This window comes from Octopus sinensis, linkage group LG17, assembly GCF_006345805.1.
Source record: "Octopus sinensis linkage group LG17, ASM634580v1, whole genome shotgun sequence".
Classification (NCBI taxonomy): domain Eukaryota; kingdom Metazoa; phylum Mollusca; class Cephalopoda; order Octopoda; family Octopodidae; genus Octopus; species Octopus sinensis.
In genome coordinates, this window is record NC_043013.1 from 49,704,608 (window position 1) to 49,714,634 (window position 10,027).

Genomic DNA, 10,027 nt, shown 5'->3' on the forward strand with positions numbered 1-10,027 from the left:
TGGGGTCGATTTTTCTTGACTAAACACTTCAAGATGGTGGTGCCCCAGCATTGCCGCGGTCCAATGACTAAAACAAGTTAACGATACATGTCCCATATGGTACCATTCATTCCACTTCTTGAACGAAAAAAAAACATTCAAGAAAACGGAAATCTTTACAAAAAGCTTCTGAGACAAACAAAGGCCAAACAATGAAAAAACAAGTTGGACAATATTCTGTAGTAATGCAGTGTGGCATTATGTCTTTCTGCTGAAGAAATTCCATGAAAATATATCTGAAAGTATGTTCCTATGTCAAAAGTATGAAATGTATTTTTTAAGCATGTCTACGAAGCTTATGACTGCACTGCGATGTCGCTGCTAACGAACAAGAAAATCAGTATCTCTATTTGTACTGGAGATGTCCTCACCTTCGGAAGCCATATGGCGGTTATCTCTGTGTAAGATGCACAACATGTCTCACACAGCTTGTAGACTTTCCAATCATCTTCCACATCAACAAAAAAGTATTTTCAAAGACAACGCGCTCTTTCAAGCAGCGAAAGCTCAATGTGACCAGGATAAATCTCACTGCATGTTTCAATCTCAACGATTAAAATGAAAATTCATGTCAGTAGCAGTATTCTGAAATTGCTTTTCAATGTGTGCGGAAGAAACGTGTCAAAAATGGAATGCCAGCCAAAGAAAGCATACATTTGAAGAGTCCAAAAGTGGCGAAAAATTTCATTTCCACCTGTTGCTGCTTCACGTACCAGGAGGAAATGATAGAGAAATTATACCAACTTTTAAAGGAGCTTGCTTACGGCACGGGTTATTAGAAAATGAAAACAGGTTAGAAAACATTTTAGAAGAAACTTCAACATTTAGAATGCCATTGCAACTTAGAGTAAATGTTTGCAGCTTTTTTTTTTCCTTTTCAACCCACATAATATAATTCAACTTTGATATTGTTGCTTTTTGGGGTGAGGTTCTGTTCTTTACATAGGTAACTGAAACTGCGCCTTCTCTTTCCTGTCCCCTATGTAAAAAAAAAACTTCAAGGCGAATTTAGGGATATGGATGAACAAGAATAATGAGCAAATCATAATCGTCACTGCAATGATAGATGTAATTGAAAAGAAAAGAGGAGAAATTTCAGAACAATAAAACTCATTTAATTAATATTATCAATACTCATCTTAGAACCAACAATTTTAATGTTTCAAGCGTTTTTGTATTAATGCTGCTACATTATTTGCAGGAGGTAAGATATTACATAGCTTATTTACACTACCAGTATCCTTGCATTATATCTCCTGACTCTGCGAAAGCCCGTCTCTTATGATTGTTTAATACATATTGATAAACCTGTCTCTTATGATTGTTTAATACATATTGGTAAACCTTCCATAATGCCAACTTTTGCCTTTCATGCCATTATTGGTAAATATCTTCAAGATATTAGTGGAATCAAAAATAATTTTTGGAGAAAATCTCCATATTGGGGGAGGATTACAGAAGTTTTACTGATTCTTCTACGAGTAGCATAAATGGCTATTATTCATATGATCTAGCGGAATTTTAGACAAATTGCCGAACTTAAAACATGAGAACCACTGAAGCACAAAGGGACTTTGGAAACTGACTGTTTCTCATTGGAAATGGAACCATTCTAACTATGCCAGTAAATTCTATCTTCAGTAAAGCATCTAAAGAAGAGAGGCGATCCTATGTAATACTTTCACCAAAGAACTCCGACTGTCTTTCTTTAAACGAGATTTTAGAACTATTAGCAGAAAATATCCAGATGCATTTCACTAAAGATCAAATAATTAGTAATAACCAGGCAGGTAATAAATTCTGCACATAAACTTAGATAAACTTAGATATGTTTCGACCAAAGATTGGTCCAGGCCATGTCTAACTTAATAGCACCACCTGATATGATTATCTAAATCCTGTTTAAGTCAAGTTTTGTTTGTGGTTCATTCAAGTAGTGAGTTTTTGTTGAGTGAGTTGTATCCAATTATGGGTGGCTTATCTGGTATTCCTTGAAGGAATCTATCCAGACTCCGTTTAAAGTTGATGGGATCCTTTTCCTCTTTATCTCTTTCGGGACAATGTTAAATAGGGCAGGGCTTGTTGAGGAAAAGAAATTATGTTGCAGTGTACATGTATGCTGTGATCCTGAATTGGGCAGGGGACGTATGGCCCGTGGTCCCAGTCTTGGATGAACCTTGAAGCTAATTTTCGCACATAGAATTATTTAATTTATTTACTTCACCTAAACTAGAATGCCGCTGCATAGATTGAATTCATAAATAGTATAAGTTGTAACGTTATGATATATCAATTCAGCAAGCCTTGTAATGAAACTAGACTAGAAATCGTTAACTTACATTTTAATCGTATTAACGGTTTGTTCAGAAACAGAGCTTTTGCAGGCAGGTGAGCGTTGATCCCGAGACTTCAACTAACATCAAGCGAAGCAAATTTGTTTTTTACTTTTCTAAGAACTCAGTTTCTCCTTATATTAGCTTATTCAGTAACATTGAATAAAGCACGTGTATTTAGTCGTGTACAGTTATGGGTTGCAGTTACTTGATTTAGGAAACTAACTGATGTTCTTGTTACAATAACAATAGGCAAGGAAAATAAAGAGGAAAACTATCACTAAAACATGGCGTAAAAGCAAGGGATCCTTTCGGTTTGAACGGCAGTTTTTTCTAGCGGTGTCATATGAAATTGTCACCCATAATTATGACCCTAGAATCGATCTACTGCATTTCAATCTGTTTTAGGGTTAGGGTTAGGGTTAGGGGTGGAGGAAGGGTACCTTTTTTTCTTCACAAATGTAAATAAACCCAATCTGTTTCTGAAACGAAGGACATATTCATACGGCACAGAATGCGTTTTAACTCAATAGACGTCACTGATTGGTTGAAATTGCAGAAATTGAAGAAAAAAAACAACAAATATCTTATAAACTATAGAATATTCTCAATAAGGCCAAGAGAAAAAGATGTCTTATAAACGCATTCTACCAGTATACGAAGTTTAAAATCTTTTAGTTACCTAGAAATTATGTTAAAAACTGCCGTTCAAACCGAAAAGATCTAAAGCAAGTATTAAACTAGTAGTATAAATTTATAGTAATATTTAATTGCCTAAAGATTCAAATGATACAATGGTGTAATAACTATACTGTTATCATACTGCATTGTTATTAATTATTGATTTATTATTGATCAATGTAAATAAAGTAATATTTATTTTTTTATCTTTTTCCCTTCTCTTCTATCCATCCGTAGGTGCTAAATCGTTTCAAGGAAATTATGTGTGATTATACAAATATATGAGTAATTACTGTCTTAGTTTTCAATGACCATAATTTTCATTGGTCCTGCTAAAAGCATATTGACGTATGTTAAAGCGCTACCAACTTTGAAACAGAATAATAATATAGATAATTAAAATAACTAGCAGGCATATGTGTTGCGCATATTGATAATATATGTACATATAGATATGATACATAAATTATAGAGTAAATTGACAATATGCTCATGAAGTGAACAAAGACTCCGTTATAGTTTATTCTGTATTCAGTAAAATAATCCATGATACACTTTAAAAAGACGATAATGAAAACTCAATAGACGTCACTGATTGGTTGAAATTGCAGAAATTGAAGAAAAACAACAACAAATATCTTACAAACTATAGAATTTTCTCAATAAAGCCAAGAGAAAAAGATGTCTTATAAACACATTCTACCAGTATACGAAGTTTAAAATTTTTTAGTTACCTAGAAATTATGTTAAAAACTGCCGTTCAAACCGAAAAGATCCCAACCAACTAATAAACTACAGATGAAAACTGAAGGTATAACCTATTAGAAATACATTTCAGTTGTATGATTTACAAGGCAATTGACTGTTGAATATTATCAAACGTGTACGATATATGTGTGTGCGTCTATGTATGTTTGTTCTTTAAATTATTTAATATTGCTTTACTGATTTTGGGATTGCGGCAACGCTGGGGTACAGCCTTTGAAGGCTTAGCATAACATATTGCTCCCAGTGTGGAGGCATATGGCCTAGTGGTTAGAGCAGCGGACTCGCGGTCGAGGGATCGTGGGTTCGAATCTCAGACCGGGCGATGTGCGTTTTTATGAGCGAAAACACCTAATCTCCACGCGGCTCCGGCAGAAGGAAATGGCGAAACTTCTGCTGACTCTTTCGCCACAACATTCTCTCACTCTTTCCTCCTGCATCTTGCAGCTCACCTGCGACGGACCGGCGTCCTGTCCAGGTGGGGAACATATACGCCAAGGATACCGGGAAACCGGCCCTAATGAGCCAGGCATGGCTCGAGAAGAAACAAATAAATTTAAAAAATTACTCCCAGTATATATTTCTTTGTTACTTATTTTATCGATGTATATTTGTCGAACTGCCAGGTTACGGTTCATAAGCATCACAGTCTTAAGTTGCAGAAGTGCAAACATACACACACTCAAACACTCAGATATGTGTGCCAGGGTTGTTTTACTCATTAAAGTAGAGGATAGTCTCCCAGAGTACTTTACAGCGGGACCGAGCCAAGAACCTCGTCGTTTCCAAACATACCTTTTATCCATATTGTTTTTGCATGCACTCTTTTACTCTTTTACTTGTTTCAGTCATTTGACTGCGGCCATGCTGGAGCACCACCTTTAGTCGAGCAAATCGACCCCGGGACTTATTCTTTGTAAGCCCAGTACTTATTCTATCGGTCTCTTTTGCCGAACCGCTAAGTGACGGGGACATAAACACACCAGCATCAGTTGTCAAGCAATGCTAGGGGGACAAACACAGACACACAAACATACACATACATATATATATATATATATATATATATATATATATATATATATAATATATATATATATATATATATATATATATATATATATATATATATATATATACGACAGGCTTCTTTCAGTTTCCGTCTACCAAATCCACTCACAAGGCATTGGTCGGCCTGGGGCTATAGCAGAAGACACTTGCCCAAGATGCCACGCAGTGGGACTGAACCCGGAACCATGTGGTTGGTTAGCAAGCTACTTACCACACAGCCACTCCTGCACCTACATTTTCATTTTCCTTTCTTTTCAGAATCCACAGCTCCTTCGCTGGAATTTTGGAGCCAAATCCAGTCAGGTGGATTTCTCGGAAATAAGGAGATAATACAGTGTATCAAGATTTGTTAGGGCTTTACTGAGTAGCCATACCATAGCTGATTAAAAACTATAGATAATGTTTTCGATTTTGTTCCTTAATTAACAGTGTTTCTTGAGGTAAAGCAAAAAATGGTAAATACGACACGCGATGCAGAAAAATGGTAAGTGTATAAGAAAGAATATAGCTTGCAAGGATGTTCTCACCTGAAACTGCACCTTCTATAATACAACCTGTGGAAACATTTACACCATCTCAAGAATCATGTATGAAAAAAGTTGAATTTTAAAAGGAATTATGGGGTCTTTTCGGTTTGAACGGCAGTTTTTAACATAATTTCTAGGTAACTAAAAAATTTTAAACTTCGTATACTGGTAGAATGTGTTTATAAAACATCTTTTTCTCTTGGCTCTATTGAGAAAATTCTATAGTTTGTAAGATATTTGTTGTTTTTTTCTTCAATTTCTGCAATTTCAACCAATCAATGACGTCTATGGAGTTAAAAAGCATTCTGTGCCGTTTGAATATGTCCCTCGTTTAAGAAATAGATTGGGTTTATTTACATTTGTGAAGATAAAAAGATACCCTTCCCCCCACCCCTAACCCTAACCCTAAAACAGATTGAAATGCAATAGATCGATACTAGGGTCATAATTATGGGTGACAATTTCATATGACACCGCTAGAAAAACTGCCGTTCAAACCGAAAAGATCTGAATTATGTATTTCGTAATTCTCTATACACTCTTCGCTCTATCTTATAGTTTTCAATATAATCGTGGAATTTTCACGGGTACAGCGTGTCTACATATTTGATAGTACATTCTCACCTACCTACTTTTTTCGTCACAGGAAAGAAAAGGGTAAACTGGAGAAAAAAAAAAGAGAAAGAGAATACTGAAGAAAAAAGAGATGAGGATCTTTTCCTTTTGAACGGCAGTTTTCAACACAATTTTAGTTAACTAAACACTTTAAAACTTCGTATACTGGTAGAATGTGTCAAAATAAAACATTTTTTTCTCTTGGCTTTCTTGATAAAATTGTAATTCGTTTGTTTAACGTAGTTTAATATTTAGAATTTTAACTAATGAATCGCCTCTAATTGAGCTAAAATCATTTGCTGCATCTAAAACTGAGACAGCATCCTGTCACTAACCCTAAACCTCACCCTAACCCTAACCCTAATTATTTTTTCTTAATTGTTAAATTAATTTAATTGTTACGCGTGTAAAAAAAACGAAAGCAATGGAAAATAATATAAACAATTAACAAACAAAATAATTCTATAATTTTATACACACGCTTTCCGTAACACACGCTTTCGTTTTTTTTTTACACGCGTAACAATTAAATTAATTTAACAATTAAGAAAAAAAAATTTAGAGTTAGGGTGGGGTTTAGGGTTAGTGACAGGATGTTGTTTCAGTTTTAGACGCAGCAAATGATTTTAGCTCAATGGAGGTAATCGATTGGTTAAAATTGCCGAAATGCTCGAAATTTCAGACGAAATATCTTACAAACCATAGAATTTTCTCAATAAAACCAAGAGAAAATGATGTTTTATAAACACATTCTACCAGTATACGAAGTTTAAAACTTTTTAGTTACCTAAAAAATCATGTTACAAAGTGCCGTTCAAACCGAAAAGATCCAGAGATGACAATAGTAAATGACGGCAGCGATAAGTGATGACGTTTATTTGTTGTTTGTGACAGTTGTTGTTTGTTTGTTGATGGTAGTCATGGTAATGCTGGAGGCGGCGGTGGCAATAACTTGCTCCAAAGCACGTGTATTTAATTATCCGCTGAATTTTTTTTTTGTTAATGTCAGTAAAAAATAAATAAAAAGCCGCAAGCTTCTTACTACGTACAATAACCACACCTTCCTCCATTAAATAAAACCCTCCTACCATCATCATCAACAGAACAAGCAGTTATAGTTGTAAGGATCGTTATGTATATGTGTGTGTGGGGGGAGGGGTGCGTGCTTATGTTTGTGTATTGCTGACGCGTGTGCTTATATGATTTTTATTTCTTTATTGCCCACAAGGGGCTAAACACAGAGGAGACAAACAAGGACAGACAAAGGGATTAAGTCGATTACATCGACCCCAGTGCGTAACTGGTACTTAATTTATCGACCCCGAAAGGATGAAAGGCAAAGTCGACCTCGGCGGAATTTCAACTCAGAACGTAACGGCGGACGAAATACCTATTTCTTTATTACCCACAAGGGGCTAAACACAGAGGGGACAAACAAGGACAGACATAGGTATTAAGTCGATTACATCGACCCCAGTGCGTAACTGGTACTTAATTTATCGACCCCGAAAGGATGAAAGGCAAAGTCGACCTCGGCGGAATTTCAACTCAGAACGTAGCGATAGACGAAATACCTATTTCTTTACTACCCACAAGGGGCTAAACACAGAGGGGTCAAACAAGGACAGACAAACGGATTAAGTCGATTACATCGACCCCAGTGCGTAACTGGTACTTATTTAATCGACCCCGAAAGGATGAAAGGCAAAGTCGACCTCGGCGGAATTTGAACTCAGAACGTAGCGATAGACGAAATACCTATTTCTTTACTACCCACAAGGGGCTAAACACAGAGGGGACAAACAAGGACAGACAAACGGATTAAGTCGATTACATCGACCCCAGTGCGTAACTGGTACTTATTTAATCGACCCCGAAAGGATGAAAGGCAAAGTCGACCCCGGCGGAATTTGAACTCAGAACGTAACGGCAGACGAACTACCGCTAAGCATTTTGCCCCGCGTGCTAACGATTCTGCCAGCTCGATTACCCGTTTCTATCGGATTCAGCAACGTTTCATTTTGTTTGTTTTCCATTCTCCGTTACTACCTTGCCTACCACTTGTTGCAACTTTCTCTGCCATTTCTCCATCGCCTCCGTCTCTCAACCTTTCGTTCGGTGCCGTTTCCATCATCGAAACAACAAGCATTAATTCTCATTTCAAGAATACATCATCGAATCCATGTACTGCAAGACAATAGAAGCTTTCAGTGTTCATTAGAGAAACCAATGGAAGTTTCATGGGTTTCGCTAGTCACTATTAAATCGATTCTGGCTGGCCTCGACGTAACAGAAACGTTTAGAAAACGCCAGTACAAAATGTTAAGTGTGTGTGCTTGCATATAGCAATGGATCTTTTCGGTTTGAACGGCAGTTTTTAACATAATTTCTAGGTAACTAAAAAATTTTAAACTTCGTATACTGGTAGAATGTGTTTATAAAACATATTTTTCTCTTGGCTTTATTGAGAGATGGTTTGTAAGTTATTTGTTGTTTTTTTTCTTCAATTTCTGCAATTTCAACCAATCAATGACGTCTATTGAGGTAAAAAAAAAACATTCTGTGCCGTATGAATATGTCCCTCGTTTAAGAAATAGATTGGGTTTATTTACATTTGTGAAGAAAAAAAGATACCCTTCCCCCATTCCTAACCCTAACCCTAAAAGAGATTGAAATGCAATAGATCGATACTAGGGTCATAATTATGGGTGACAATTTCATATAACACCGCTAGAAAAAACTGCCGGTCAAACCGAAAAGATCCACAATTTTTTTTATTATTTTTAATAAAAAATGTTATATTCAACAATTGCTGTAGGCATTAGCTCACTACCAAACCTTTACTTACCAACGTACTGCAAGTGTTAGCTCACCGATAATCTTTCACTTACAGACACTTGAAAACAGAGCCGTCGCTAAGCCCCTGTATCGCCTGCGGTCGCAGGGGACCTCCGCGGTTGAGAGTCCCCATGTTTAGATCAAACTACGTAGATGAACCATCTATTTACTTCGCCTATGATGTTAACTGAAAATTTCGAGTCAGACGAGGGTAAAAAATATGAGGGTGTACCGTGAATAAATTTAAAAGAAATGTAAAAGGTATATGAAAAAGATTTTCAACGAATTCCCTAGGATGATAAAAGAAAAACGAAAGAAATCCAAAACAATAACAATAAGAACAACTTCAAGAGAAAAGACAAGAAAAAGAAGCAATGGTGATGAAAGTTAGGGGTTGTATACTTATACATACATACATACATACATACATACATACATACATACATACATACATACATACATACATACATACATACATACATACATACATACATACATACATACATACATACATACACACTTATACGTCTGGCTTTTATCTGGTTCGGTCTACCAAGTCCATTCACAAGGCTTTGGCCTATTCAGAGAGGGAGAGAAAGGAGAGAGAGAGAGAGAGAGAGAGAGAGAGAGAAAGACGGGTGCCAAACATACACGCGTCTCTTAGTCTATCTGTCTCTCCCTCTTATACACCGTTAGTTTTTTTGTTTGTTTTTTTTTTTGTTGTTGTATTTTAGAATCATCACAGCAGGGTCTGCTGTGATGATTCTAAAATGCAAGCTGTAAGAGACTATGTTTGATTTTTGCAGATAATAAAGGTGCGTAGGGCATGAATTTTGAGTGAAGAGATGGGGGCCTCGAAACAAAAAGTTACAGGGGCCTCTAAAAGTCATGCCGACGGCCCTGCTTGAGAACTACTAGCTAACCTTTTCTACCGTTCCTACAGCAGTTTTTATCTTCCGATATAGCAAATTATATATTTTCCTCACCGAAACCCATTAGATAGGACCTCGTCCTCAGACTCCATGCAAGTAGTTTGCTCAATCCTTTCTCTCCGTCTTCTCTCTCTCTCTTCTCTCTCTCTCTCTTCTCTCTCTCTCTTCTCTCTCTCTCTCTCTCCCTCCTTCTCTCTCTCCTTCCCCCCTCTCTCTCTCTCTTTTT